The 14,115-nt window shown below is 38.7% G+C and overlaps 1 long non-coding RNA gene across 1 annotated transcript; it reads right to left on the bottom strand.

The window, feature by feature from the left end:
* Positions 1 to 243: 243 nt before the first annotated feature.
* Positions 244 to 12,198, bottom strand: LOC125095889 (uncharacterized). The gene is made up of 3 exons (XR_007125982.1): positions 12,091 to 12,198; positions 5,243 to 5,313; positions 244 to 1,574 (listed from the first exon to the last, which is right to left on the bottom strand). It is a non-coding gene; the product is annotated as an uncharacterized LOC125095889 (long non-coding RNA).
* Positions 12,199 to 14,115: the final 1,917 nt, after the last annotated feature.

Genomic DNA, 14,115 nt, shown 5'->3' with positions numbered 1-14,115 from the left:
TCTGATCTCTAATCTGACTTGTAAATTAGGTGTGTTTAACTTCCACTACTCAGCAACCCACAGATCTTTTTCCTAGCAGGATGGCTATGTTAGTTGCATTGCACTCTGGCAGTAGTGGCAGTGGCACACTGACAAATTGAATAGTGTATGCCTTGAATAAAACAGTATATGCCCTGAATAGTATATGCCCTGAACAGCTTTCAAGGTAAGTCATGAGGGAATCTTTTTCTGTTTGTTGATGAGCTACATGAACTATATAAAATGTAATCTATATTTTATATACTGGGATGCCAGAGTTTTTGTTGAATGCTAAGATAAAAAAAAAAAATGTTGAAGATTCACTGGAAAAAAAAAAAAAGGGATTCAACATTGAGAATCCACCCACTTCATTTCCCAGAACTGCTTTCAAATCCTCTACAACTGGAATAAACAGACATATACCAAAAGCAGCAGCTCTAAACAAATAAAATATTGATTTGGTTCAGAGAATACTTTGATGTTCCAGTTTTCTTACGATTCAATGGCTTAGAAAATACAAGTTTCTTTTCAATTCACACCTGCTCTCTAAACCATTTTAAGTGAATTTAGTTACAGGTCCTAAGATATTAATTTTTTAATTCAACTGTTCTATACACCTAGTATTGTATAATGTGTTTTTGACTGTTGAGTTCAAGAGCCTACACAAAAGGATGTCTTCTTAGAAAATTCTGGGTACAGTAGCTTTTTGCAAACAGAATTTTTTTGGGGGGAGGTGGGAGGATGAGAGGGAGTGAGGGGCAGAGGGAGAGGAGAGAATCTTAAGCAGGCTTCAAGCCCAGTGTGAGCCCGACACAGGGCTCAATCTCATAAGATCTCATGATCTCATGAGATCATGCCCTGAGCTGAAATCAGTAGTCAGACACTTAACCGAATGAGCCACCCAGGCACCCCAGGAACATATTTTATATATGCTGTAGGACAGCAAAATTTCAAGAAATCCCCCAAAGCAAAAACTTTCTTATAAAAATGATTGTCTTTAAATTAGCCTTTTTAAGTTAATTTTCTTTAGTTTAAACAGATGTTTTTCTTTACCATAGATCCCTTAAAGTAAGAGAATCCAATACTAAAAGGTGGTAACTACATAAGTTCCATATAGACAGAACCTTTAAAGTCTGATTACCAAGCAATTACCATGTATCATTATGGAATGATAAAACATTACACATTCCCCAAGTAAAGATCAAATTTACTTCAACTATGCCCTCCCAACCAAAAAATATAAATTTAAAAAAAATCAATTTTTATTTAATCATGAAGTCCTTGGAATCATAGTAGGGTTTGATGCCATTTTGGTGTCACAATCTGCCAGTCATCCAAAGAATATGCCATCCTTCTCTTTCAACTTCTTTGTCTACTAGTGCATCACTGGACCCAGCAGGCAGCTCACCCAGACAATTTCAGTAACGGATTTTGGCTCTGTGCATAACAGATGAAAATCTTTACGAAGTATCCAGTTTGTCTTATAGCTGAGAGATTTGAACCTGCTGCAGATGTCACATCTAAATTCTTGAAGGGATTTTTATCATCAGTGTCACCTATAAAACAAGACAGTGTCACCAACAGCATTGTCCTAGAGATATCTATTTCAGTAACGCTAAGCTTTCAGCATTATAACTGACAGTGATTTATTTGACTATAACAAGGGTCAGCAAACTACAGTCCATGAACCAAAATTCAGCCCACTACCTATTCTTGTACAGCCATGATCTAAGAATAGATTTTAAAACTGTAAATGGTTGAAAAAAGTTTTTTAAAAAAGACTTAATACTTTGTGACATGTGAAATTACATGAAATTCAATTTCAGTCTCCACAAATAAGATTTTATTGGAACCACAACTATGCATTCATTTATGTATTTCTCTATGTCTGCTTTCATGCTATAATGGCAGACTTGCTTAAGTAGGTGCAACATCAACTAAATGACCCATAAAGAAGAGTATCTTTACTCTCTGGTGCTTTAAAAAAAAAAAAAAAAAAAAAGTTTGCCAACCCCTGATCTAGAGGATATCAAGTAGGTAGGTTAATAGGACACCTAGTGTCTCTTTTATCAAGAACCTGAGGTGCAATAACCCAGTTGTTCTCTCCCCTTACTTTCATACATTTGTTTAACAAGTATTTCTGCGTAGGTCTGTCATTCCAGTGTAGACAGCTATAGTTACTTTGCTTTCCACTTTGGCTCAGCCTTGCCTCAATCCAAGGAATCAGTATTACCCTTGGGCAGAAAGAAGGCAAGAAGCTCAGGTTCAAAATCAAATACCTCTACAACACTGGCCTCTTCTGTATCCCTAAGTTCTCCTGGTTCTGCTTTATGTTAACCATTCTCCATAACAACCTTCCTGCACTAATACCAGTCTTAAAATTCTCTATTTCCCGCTAGAGATCCTAGGGTAGTACAGTGAGTCACAGTAGTCATTGACCGATCTGTGCTGGCTGATAGCTAGTTCCACCCCTGCTTTAACAAGCATCCTGTAACATGAATTTGTTTGGGTCCTGTGGACAGTTTTCATATTCCAACATTCTTCCAACCTCCACCTCTCCTCCTGATCATGAATGCTCCTGGAATCACAGATTTCCTTTTACATGCACACTCATACACTACAAACCCATGAGTTTATTAACCTGCCCAACTGAACCTTCATTCTGTTTCTTGAGCTCAGTTCATACAATAACCAAACATAAGAGCACAAGACAAACCTCTATATAAATGGATTTCCCATCCTAGAAATATCCATGTTAAAGCATCTCATACTTTTTAGCAACTGCCCCAAAAGTGAATATATCCACCCCAAGCAGCATTCAGAATACTCCTTCCCTTTTTTTTCCCTTCATCATCACCTAGTTAGCCCAAAGTTTCTAGATCTGCTTCATCTGAGAATGCTATCTATTACCCTTTATCCACTTGGAGTACTCAAAATACCTGTTTCTTGAACAGTGCCTCAGACTGTTTGTCTTGCTTTTATCAAAGCTTTAACAACCCCAGTTCTATTGTAAGGGAAAAAGAACGGTTTCTTGCCACTATCTGACTACAGTGGAGAAATGTATTTGGCTAGATTTCTAGCACTGAAAATATAATTCCCCCAAAAAACATGTCAATAGTCCACGATGAGGCTATGCCCATACTATTAGTGGTACCACAGAACTCATCTGTAATTCATACTGTATTGCTGCAAATAATTAATTCACAAACACATTCATAAGTTGTAGACTGACTGTACCAAAAAATAGCTGTGAAATGTCAGGAAGACTTTATGGCAGGACAGATTAGCCTCACGTAAAGACTTCAAAGAAAATGGCAATTTATTTTCAGCAAAGTAAATTTCACTATAATCCTGAAATAGAATGCCACGGTGAACAACTCTGAAAATTGCATAAACAGTTTTAACACAAATGCGTAGTATCAAAAATGAAGAGTCTGACTGAAATGACCATTAACCATATTTTAATTCTGAGTAGCAACCACATAGGTAGCATCAATCTTAAATAAAAATGAAATCTTCTTCAACAATACATATAAGAACCCTATGCCTACTTGGGGAATGACACAGAGTACAGCAACATACCCTTATTACCATGAAAAAAAAAGTAGATGCATGCAGTCCATATTCCAAAGGAATACTCAGAAGATTAAAAACTTCACAACTTTACTCATTTGACAAATCTAGCCTCCTTCCCTTTAGGGGACAGTTCACACTTTTTAGCAAAAGGACTCCTTTGTATCCTCAAATACTGAGAACTCTTGAAAATTCTTAATTGAGTCATAATTATTAATATTCACTATATTAAAAATTAAATGAGAAAAGGTAAACATTAACTCATTTTAAAATTTTATGACATGTTTAATATGACAAATAACATACATTATGAAAAAGTACTTCCCTAAAAAAAAAAAAAAAGTAAATTTCTTGGATGTCTAATTTAATAGAAGACAGATGAATTCTTGTACCTGCTTCTATATTCAATCTGTTGTGATATGAAAAAAGGAATTATACATTAATTGCCTTTTCAGATAAATGTGAACATACTTCTTTGATACTACACCAAAACTTGACAAGTAGGAGTTTAACAGTTAGTTATCTATTATACAGAACCTATTATCACAGAAACTCTTTGTTTCTGTTACTTGCTTTTTGTAAGGGTCTTTTACCCACAATTTTATAACACTGATTGCTTTGAAAATATTGGTGTCTTACACTATGTTTATATTCCAAATTTTGACATAATTAATTAATTAATTAATACCACAGCAAAACCTCACATTCATTAATATCACCACCCATCTCATCAGAAAAATCTTTAAGTATTGGGAAGCTGTCAAGGGCACAGTAGGTGATAAAAGTTTTCCAAAATTTTAATTTTCACTTGAAATCTCAAATTTTATCATTGGCAACAAAGATTATCAGTTGTTTTCCCTGAAGTGGCAAGCTCGCTTTGTTCATTTTCAAGAAAATGACTGCCAAATATCTAAGTCTAAATGATCATAATTTGGTAGTCATTATTATAAGTAAAAATGATGCTTCATGCAAATATGACTAATTCAGCTTGCAACTCAAAAAAAAAAATCACAGAAGGGTTTTCCCTACGTCAACCAATGTACTCTGGATATACAGCAAAAAATGTTTTTTGCATATTTCCTATCTCATCACAAAAAATATTAAAACAAAGTATACTCAAGGATTAAGATTCAAAAAAATTGTTTTTACTGCTTCATCAATGACATTCTTCAGTGAAACTGGCATTTCTGTTTTGTTTTGTTTTTTACTAGAAAAGCATGGTAGTAAAGAATACAATGATTACTAGTAAAGTTTTGTGCCATTGAGATTTAATATGTACTAAATGTCCACAGTTTTACCCACCATTGCTTTAGTATCAGCAAGGCAAATGTCAAAGCAGTGGAAATAGCAAAAAGCATTACTATGAAAATAGTTTGAACCTCACAGATCCCCTTAAAGGCTCTTGTGACCTGTATGGGTCTGCACATCACAATTTAAGAACCATTATCTTAAGGAAACACTAAAAGCTATAAATGATAAGTTGCCATCTCCAAATCCATAATAAATATTCCCCAACATAAGAATTATATTTAAAAAAAGAATTATTAAATATCTGTACAAATTCCTTGATTTTAACTCAAAATTGGTTCAATTCATTCTGAAACTGAATTAATAATGTAACAATACCAATTAACATATAATGAGCACTTACATGTATTACCTCATTAAATCCTCATAACTATATTAGTTCTCTGATAACATTCATGCTACTGAGGAGGACACCTGAGGTAGAGAAAGGGGAAGTAATTTGTTTGTGGTCACAATAACAGCTATCGGTATTTATGGATTCAGGCATTACTAAGTATTTTCTATACTTACTTCATCTCTTAAGCCTTTATAATGACTTGCTAACCTTTTTTCACCCTTTATTATTCTTGACACTTTTATTACCCATTTTACAGAAGAAAATTGAGTCAAGAAGGGCAAGTTCCCTGCCCAAGGTTATCCAAGTGGTTGATCATCCAAGTCTGTCTTAATTCAACAAGTATGCTACATATTTTGCCTATGTCACATATGAGAATACCCTGTATATATAAATAATTCAATGGTTCCAAGTCCTACATAGTTTTAAACTCAACTGAGCAAGACCTCTATTTGTAAATTTTTTTTTTTACTAATTTGATTATCTCTGTCTTCAAATAGAACAAAACCTACTTTCTTTTAAAATAGCCCATGATCTAGGTAGATAGTTCACAAACTCACTATAACACTTATCTGCATAGGACAACAAATCAATCCAGCTAAGATTATTCTAAGTGAAACCCAGAAAACTAACGAACTTCCCCCAAAGCATGCTGCTCATAAATGGTACAGGGTTGAAATCAGTCTGGACTGACCCTGAAGCCTAAACTCTTCAATCACACTGCCTGCATGTATTTAAGAAAGTCTCGGGTAATGACCTAGGAATTGCTCACAAGGTCTGGATACAGAGCTTGCTGATATCATACCCACTTTGCCCAAGGCAATCAAGATATGAATCATCTTGTATCTCAAAGACCAAGAGACAAAAAGGAAGATGATACAGGCTGAAAATAGAGACGAGTTCTCAGGTGCTTTAGGTAAAACATCGACAGGTAATGCAGAAAAAAAGAATAGGTGGCAGCACACACCTCTATAGCTGAGATAACCCCACCTCTGTTTAAAAACAAAACAAAAAAATGCCTAGAGGAAAATGTCATCACAGATACAAAGACTACTCTTTACACAACAATTCTCAGATGCCAGGAGCCCACCAGGGATGCTGAAAATATAGTAAATGACAGCAGAAATCAGTTTCCTAAAGCTTTCCTAAACTCTAATCAATCAGCAAAATTGTCATTTCAAGTAAGGATCCATAAAAGCCAGGGGTTATACCCCAGTGTTTGCTGCTATTTTAAGGTCCTACATCATCAGATACTTCTTAATATTAAACCCTAAGGGGACAGATTCATCTTAAATTGAAGTAACTCAACTTTTAGGAAGGATAAACATCTTGTGATTGGACAGAAGACTGTGGCTTTAATTTCAAACAAATTGTATTCTCAAGGAATCCGCACACACACATCTGACATTTGACAGGAAGGTGACAAAATGGAAGGCTGTGGTATACCACCTAAAAGGACAGGGCAGCACAGGCAAGAGATGAGCAATTATACTTGTCACAGAATACGACATTCTGGATTCCCTTTATGGCAAAGGAAAAAAAAAAAAAACTACAGAGCAAATTTTACCTCCTCCTATCATAGAAAAAGAATCACAATCTAGTAATGTAAAAGCAGCTGACAGATATATAGAAAAAAAAAAATCAAGATTGAGGTCATGTCTCTTGCCATGCATCATTTACACTAAGGATTCCCCCATTTATCTGAATTAATTTCATGTACCTCATTTCATTCAGATAATTGAAGTTTTCCTTTTAGAGTTGTAAAATGTTACCTCAACATAATTAGTAAACTGTCCACTTAAAAATACCACTACAAAAAATACCATCCCTTTATCTCTACACAAACACATACACTCCACTATCATTAAAAGTATGAGATTTTGGCCTTCACAGGAAATTTAGTTCAATAAGTACTCTTTAAAAAAATTAGCACGAGAAATTCTACAAGAAAAGTTATGGTCATTACCTTGTTAATACAGAGTGTTTGCATTACTTGTTAAAGACATGGTAATTTGGGTATTCAATACATGACTGACTACTGTTCTGAAACCAAATTAAAGGTTTAGACTACTGAAGAGTTTGATGACTTGCCTCAAAACAATAACTAGGATTGTATGGACAACAAAATCAAAGAGGTCTCTCTTTTTTATGAGCAGGCATTTAAGAGCCTTTTAATGAGAATTTACTCTTTAGTATATAATTACTAATGAACAAAAAGAGGGCAATTAAACTCACTTCTTTATAGTGCCATAAAACTTCAATGTGTAAGAAATATTATATACACGTTAATCAAACTCAAGAAAAACTGAAATGTGCAACATCTAAAAATACATAGTGAAAATTATATACCTTTTCTGCTGAAATAAATGCCCTCCCGGATGACTGATGAAGCTATTTTTTAAATGGATTTGCTTATAACTTATAATACACAGATTGTAGTCCTAATGATGGTGATGAAATGTCTAAACTTCTTATATGAAATCTCAATTTCCACATGAACACTGATTTTCCACACTGATAATGGACTGTTAGGATGAATTTTATATTAATATTTATTTACCACCTGCTATGTGCCAGGCACTGTACTGAGTGCAAGGAAACCACCAGGAAAAGCACAGATTCAGTCTCAATACTCGCTACAAACAGTACAGAAGGAAAGACAAATAATGAACAAAATGTGCTATGGGAAAGTACAACAGCTCCTTGGTCAAATGAAAGCTCAAAACTGAGAAGACATGGGTAGAAAATCAAACACCTGAAAATGATTAGCTACCACTGAACTGAGGGGATAAAAATCACCAACTACATGACTCAGCTAAGAAGGCAAAGAATCGAACAGCTACACAGACAGGAAAGGGATCTAAGTAATGACTGGATGAAGTCTAGGGTGTTCTACAGTCTGATGCAAATGAAAAACTGACCCTCAAAATGGACTCAAATCAAAACAGCCAAAAAAGCCCAGTTCTCAGCCAGCCTATCCTCAGTATGTAAGGGGTCAATCCAGTAAGTGGAGAAGTCCTGGAGGCAGTAGCATAGTATCTTGGCTCTGCAAGTTCTGCCTCAATTCAAACAGAGCCCCAACCATCCACCTGTGGAAAAGAACAGGTCCCAACTCCCTGAGCAGAAGAGGGAACAGCAAGGAGAGTCAGATGACCAAGTGGTTAGAGTTCTGAAGCAGGTTAAGACAAGGTTTCGGGTCCACAAATGATCTGGAGTACAAAAAGAAACAACACAAGAAAACATCAACTCTATGGACTATTTAACACTTACTAAAGAAAGGCTGTGGAACTGCTTCTCTGGTTACTTTTATAAATGAATACTCAAAAACAAAGTCATCTGTTTAAATGACTGAAGTATGACCTTAAAGTATGGGGGGAAAGGACTAGATACTCTGATTCTTATTAATGAATTTATATCCTAATCCCATCTAAACCTTTATTGAAATATTCTAGATGCCTCACACACACCCCTCATTAAAATGTTTATGCTATGTATTTTAAAACTCTTGATGAGTAAACTGTCTTTAAAAATGAGAATCTTAGTCAAACTGCATACATGCCAACAGTATGGTGAGGTACCATACTTCCGTGAGCAATGAATGTTCAGGGCACCAGAAAAATTCCAGATCCCACCTCCGGAAAGGGATGGAGATTTTAATGTATTTTCAATCTTAAAAATCAATTCAAAAACTGGGTCAAAGGGGTAAAACTGGCAGTGGGTAGGATACATAGACTGGGACTAGCAAAAGAGCCAGAATGATACATGTGAAATTATCTCCTTCCTATAAATAAATACCCTGCTATACTGTACAATTGTTCTCAGTTATAAAGCTGTAGAAAAAAAATGTATGTAGTCCACAGACGTTGTCCTTGTGAAAGCTATTATTTATGATCTACATATTCAAATAGGAATCATGCTAAGGAATTGGCCCTGCATTTACTCAAACATTGTTTTCCAAAGCTATTCAAAGGGTGAAGTGGTGGTACTTTCCAAAAGAAATGCTTGAAAATTTTCCTCTGTTAATTTTTTTAAATAAACAAAACACTATTCTGATCTTTAAAAGAGGAGATAAGCCTAAGAGAAAAAGAAAATACAGTAGGTTTTTGAGTTGTTTTGTTTTGTTTTACCATACCGCCAGAATGCCATATAAAACAGTTTAAAATGTCCTATCAGGACAGCTTGCCAAGGTAGACTGGACTCCAAAACTCATGATCCTTATAAAAGTCTATATGCTGAAAAATGTTTCACCTTATAAAGTGAAACCAAAACTTTAAAATGTGGCATACAGCAATAATTAGAGGGTCACTCAACTGATGGTGGTCAAACTTTGCTCCAGTGGAAAATTTCACGAAAATTTTGTGTTACTTTAGCTCTACTGAGGTATTCTATCAAAAAATTTAACTAACGGTCGTTTTCCCTATTTCACAGAGAGTAACATATGTTAAAGAGTAAAATCCTCAATGTTAAGTTTGTTCCCCCATTTTTTCTAGAATATTTATTACCTGATACCTTTTTCAATACTGGAATTAAGCCTAATATAGTACATGATTCAACACATAAATGGAAATAAATTATTTCAAATTTACAAAATCATGATTCATGACTTCCAGCCACTCAGCTACCTTAAGTTTGCGTAAGACCAGCATGAACACGAGCACTTGGCACTAGGCACACACAGACAGAATAAGATAGAATAAGACATGGTCTTGGGGTGCCTGGGTGGCTCAGTGGGTTAAGCCTCTGCCTTCAGTTCAGGTCATGGTCCCAGGGTCCTGGGATCAAGCCCCACACTGGGCTCACTGCTCAGCGGGGAGCCTGCATCCTCCTCTCTCTGCCTGCTGCTCTGCCTACTTGTGATCTCTCTCCCTGTGTTATACAAACAAAAAATAAAAATCTTAAAAAAAAAAGAGAGAGAGAGTAAGACATGGTCTTTCACGAAGCCCCCACCAAGCAAAATGCACAGAAGCCAAAAAGTATTTATTTACCAAATGCCTAAACACTGTGGTGTTTAGCAAGAACTTCAGGACTTCGGCATTTGAGGCCCACTAAGAAAAGTGATGCTGCCTGGGAATACTGGAATTCAGTTACTACATGTGTATAGCACCTTTCTTCCTCATTAACATCAAGGTTATATACACCACAGTCTTAAACACACAGACTTTTAAAATGCCAATCTCCTGGAATCCAAACAGACTATCTGAATCAAGAATATGAACAAACATTCTTGAAGTGAAAATAATTACTAATTTCAAACAAACTGGAAAGTACTATTTTCAACTGATAGACTGTAACATGTCCTAATTATAAATAATCTGTATCATTTGTATCTAATGGGTCCAAACACAAACTAAGGCATATACTCAGAAAAAAAGAACAAAGAAAATTTAGTAATTAGTAGACTTTTTAAAAAATAACATAGTCAAAACAAATTTTGGTACAAAAATATTCAGTAGGGAGGTCTGAATTATATACTTAAGTGTTCAGTTAATTAAGTCAACTAGTTCTATTCAACTCCTGTTGAAAATCTTCAAGAAACTTTCTTTGATTAATTTCTCCCTGTAAAATAATGGGGCTGGATTTAACTGTGAAAGTCTCTTACAAAAAGAAATTTCTGTACTTCTGTGGTATGTAAGATTAAAATATCAACAGGATTTCAAAACAGGAGTAAAGAAGCCATCTTAACGTCTCAAACTGCTAATGCTAAAAATTCAGTTTCCTATTTTTATCTCAATATCACGGTTCAGATTTTTACCTATTCAGTTTACAAGTTTGTCAAAGAAAGTTGCATGATTCAAAAGGTACCCCCCCAACTCTCAATACTAACAATGTTTCATCAAATACATGATCCAAAGGAAAATATGTAAGAAAGTGAGAGCTAAGGAGAATCTACTCCTATCAGACCTGGGATGCATTAATTAAAATTCAATATAGCGCTTCATAGGTCTGTGGGTTTCTACATCAAACTACTGCCACGCTTTAGCTTAAGGTTAAACAGGCTAGCAGAATGCAATAAAATGGCTCAGCTGAATTATTCTGAACTTCTTTTTAGCATCTCCTTTACCTGACCACTACAATGAGTTTTAAGATCAACTTCAGGGGTAGGACCAAACAACCAAGGTGAGCCACACCACTGGAGGGCTGCGCTGTGAAACCCACCTCTTGCGGAAAATCACCGTCAACTCAAAGTTTTCCATTTCATTCGGTGATACAGGTGGAGGAAAAAGTGCAAAGCCTTCTCTTTGAACCTCCCATCACACTGCCTCAAGGCGCTAATTTAAGAATTATCTCAAAGATAATCTAATGCAGTACAGTTCTCAGAAGATTCTAAAAGTTGTATTTGCGAGAGAGAGAGAGAGAGAGAGAAAACTCCCTCAGGCCTAAAGGTTAAATTGTGGCGTACTGCAACTTCGCTGCAGAGTACGTGGCTAGACTTACAAGGCTTAAGAGAACCTTTCCACCGAACAGTTAGCCCGCATCACGATCAAAATAAGTATATGTCCGATCCTCACCGGGATGGGGCAAGGGGCGAGTGAGGTCTTTCGTTTCAGCTGACCGAGAGGCAGAGGGGCTGGCGAGGGCAGGAAAGTAAGAGCAATAAAGGGGACAGCCGCAAAGGTTCCCCTCAGGAAGGCCCGGAGGCGCGTGTGGCAAGGGACCGCGCCTCGCAGTCCCGTGGTCGGCAGGAGGCCCCTCCGCCTACTCGGGCCAACCCCTACTTCTCCCCGCGCGAGAGTAACAAGCCCCCAACCCGCCCCTCGCCTGCCGCAGGAGGAGGCGGCGGCACGCCAGGTCCCTAGAAGCTACCACACACCAAGCGCAGAACTCAAAAAAATTAAATCAGAAAATGGCCAGCCTACAGGACTGAAATGCAGCGGCCGGGGTTCCCGGCTCCACGGACAAGGCGGACGGCAGCGCAAGGAACGCAGCGCGTGCGCTCGGGAAGCGCGCCACCCGCGCGGCCCTCAGCTCCGCCCCCCCACCCACCCCCGGCTCTCCGCGCCGCCGCCGCCGCCGCCGCCGCCGCCGCCGTCGCCACTGCCCCTCTGGGAACTTCGCGCCGCGCGGCCCCGCGAGGCGGGCGTCGGGGAGGGAAGGGGAGGGGCCGCGCTCCCCGCCTCCCCTCCGGCCCGCGCGGCTCCCCAGCCGAGAGCCTACTCACCTCCTCCTCCTCCTCCTCCTTGTCTCTCCCTCCTGGCCACCGGCGCGGCCCAGCCGGCGACGCGCTGACGCCGTGCCCCTCCCCCGCCGCCGCCGCCGCCGCCGCCGCCCCTCCCCCGCCGCCGCCGCCGCCGCCCCTCCGCCGCCGCCGCCCCTCCCGGCCTGCGGCCGCTGCGGCCTTCGGGCGCGTCAGGCGCAGGCCCCGCCCTTTGGCCCGCCCACGCGCCTAAGACTCCGCCCACTGCGCGGTCGGGACGGCGGGAGCGCGGGGTCCCTGACTCAGCGCGGATCCCGCCCGCGCGCGGAGTAGTCTTAGTTCACGGCCCCCGCTCATCTTCTCACCTACCAAGGGCTTCGCTTCACTTCTCACCTCCCCGCGCGCCCTTTCCCCCTTTCCATCTCTTCATCAATACCCCTCTCTGCCTCTTCAGCTTTTTTGTACTTTCTCTAACCCTCTAGTCTTGTTCTAAGCTCGTATTGGCTCCTTCTCTTTTCTTCTGGACGGTCTACGCTGCTCACTAGATCGGCCTCGGCTTCCTCCCGCAGTTTTCCTGCCGGTTCTTCCTGCCTCCGTTCCTCTCCCTGGCCTGCTGGGGCGTCCGGGCCTCCGCGGGTTGCCGGCCTCTTCCCTTCCACCTGTACCTGCTCTGCAGCTCTCACGTCTGCTTTGCTTAGGCGTCCTAACTTCTCTCGGAGCAGGCTCACGCTTTCCTTTACCTACAGTTTGTCTGTCCTTTCGGTTCTGACTCCTCCACACACTTAAGATGCATTTCGGCTATTCAACAATTGCTTGTCCACACTTACATGAAGAGAATCACATTGAGGAATTAAAACGCACAAAGCAAAGCGATAGCAGTGGTGACCATCTTTCAGCTGCATAGTTGTCTCTACGTTGTCATTGGGATACTGTATTGACTCTTAAATTTAAAAGCTTAAAATTCACAAATTTTGGATGTTTTTTCCCTGCAACCTAACCTCACTTTTTTTTTTTTTTAACGTAGTAGAAAGAGCATCAGGACCTTTTAGTTTTCGTTTTCTTACCTGTAAAGTGAAAATTTGTCCCTTCTGTATTTAGATTTCTGTGATCCTGAATTAAAGGGTTTTGTATTTGGAAGGAGCTCGTGGGTTAAATGAGTCAGGAGAAGGCAAACAATGTACATGTAACTGGAAGTCTGGTGGTTTCATTTTTAAAACTGCAACTTGGAAGAATTAGGGTGTGATGTGAAAATGAGTTAAGGAATTTAAAAAATGATTAGGTCTTTGGAGTTACATCCACAAGTTGTTTTAAATTATGTGAGTAAATATTATTATCCTTAAATTGAAGAGTTAAAACTATCTTCCATTCTAAACAAAATCCAGACTCTACATGGACCTTCAAAGTTTAAAACCATTGTTGAATTGAACAACAACATTATAAGCATGTGAAAGCCTAATAAACCATCTGTCCGTCTGCTTTAACACAAATTGGGAAAAAGAAAAGTGTAAATGCCAAAAGCTGAAAGCAGAGTTACTAACTACACGGCAAATAATAAATCCTATCACACAGAGCAAGTGTATGAAAAACTCTAAAGACTGTGGCCTCCATTTCATTCTTTCGAAATAGAATCATGTAATTTTATAATTGAATTATCTAGTCCTTAATATCATCTGGAGTCTAAACTTTATATTTTACAAATGAAGAATTGAAGCCCAAAGAGGGTAAATTGTTTGCTCAATATTACCCA

This window comes from Lutra lutra, chromosome 3 (genome assembly GCF_902655055.1).
Source record: "Lutra lutra chromosome 3, mLutLut1.2, whole genome shotgun sequence".
NCBI classification, from domain to species: Eukaryota; Metazoa; Chordata; class Mammalia; order Carnivora; family Mustelidae; genus Lutra; species Lutra lutra.
This window is presented reverse-complemented; position numbering and strand designations above follow the sequence as displayed.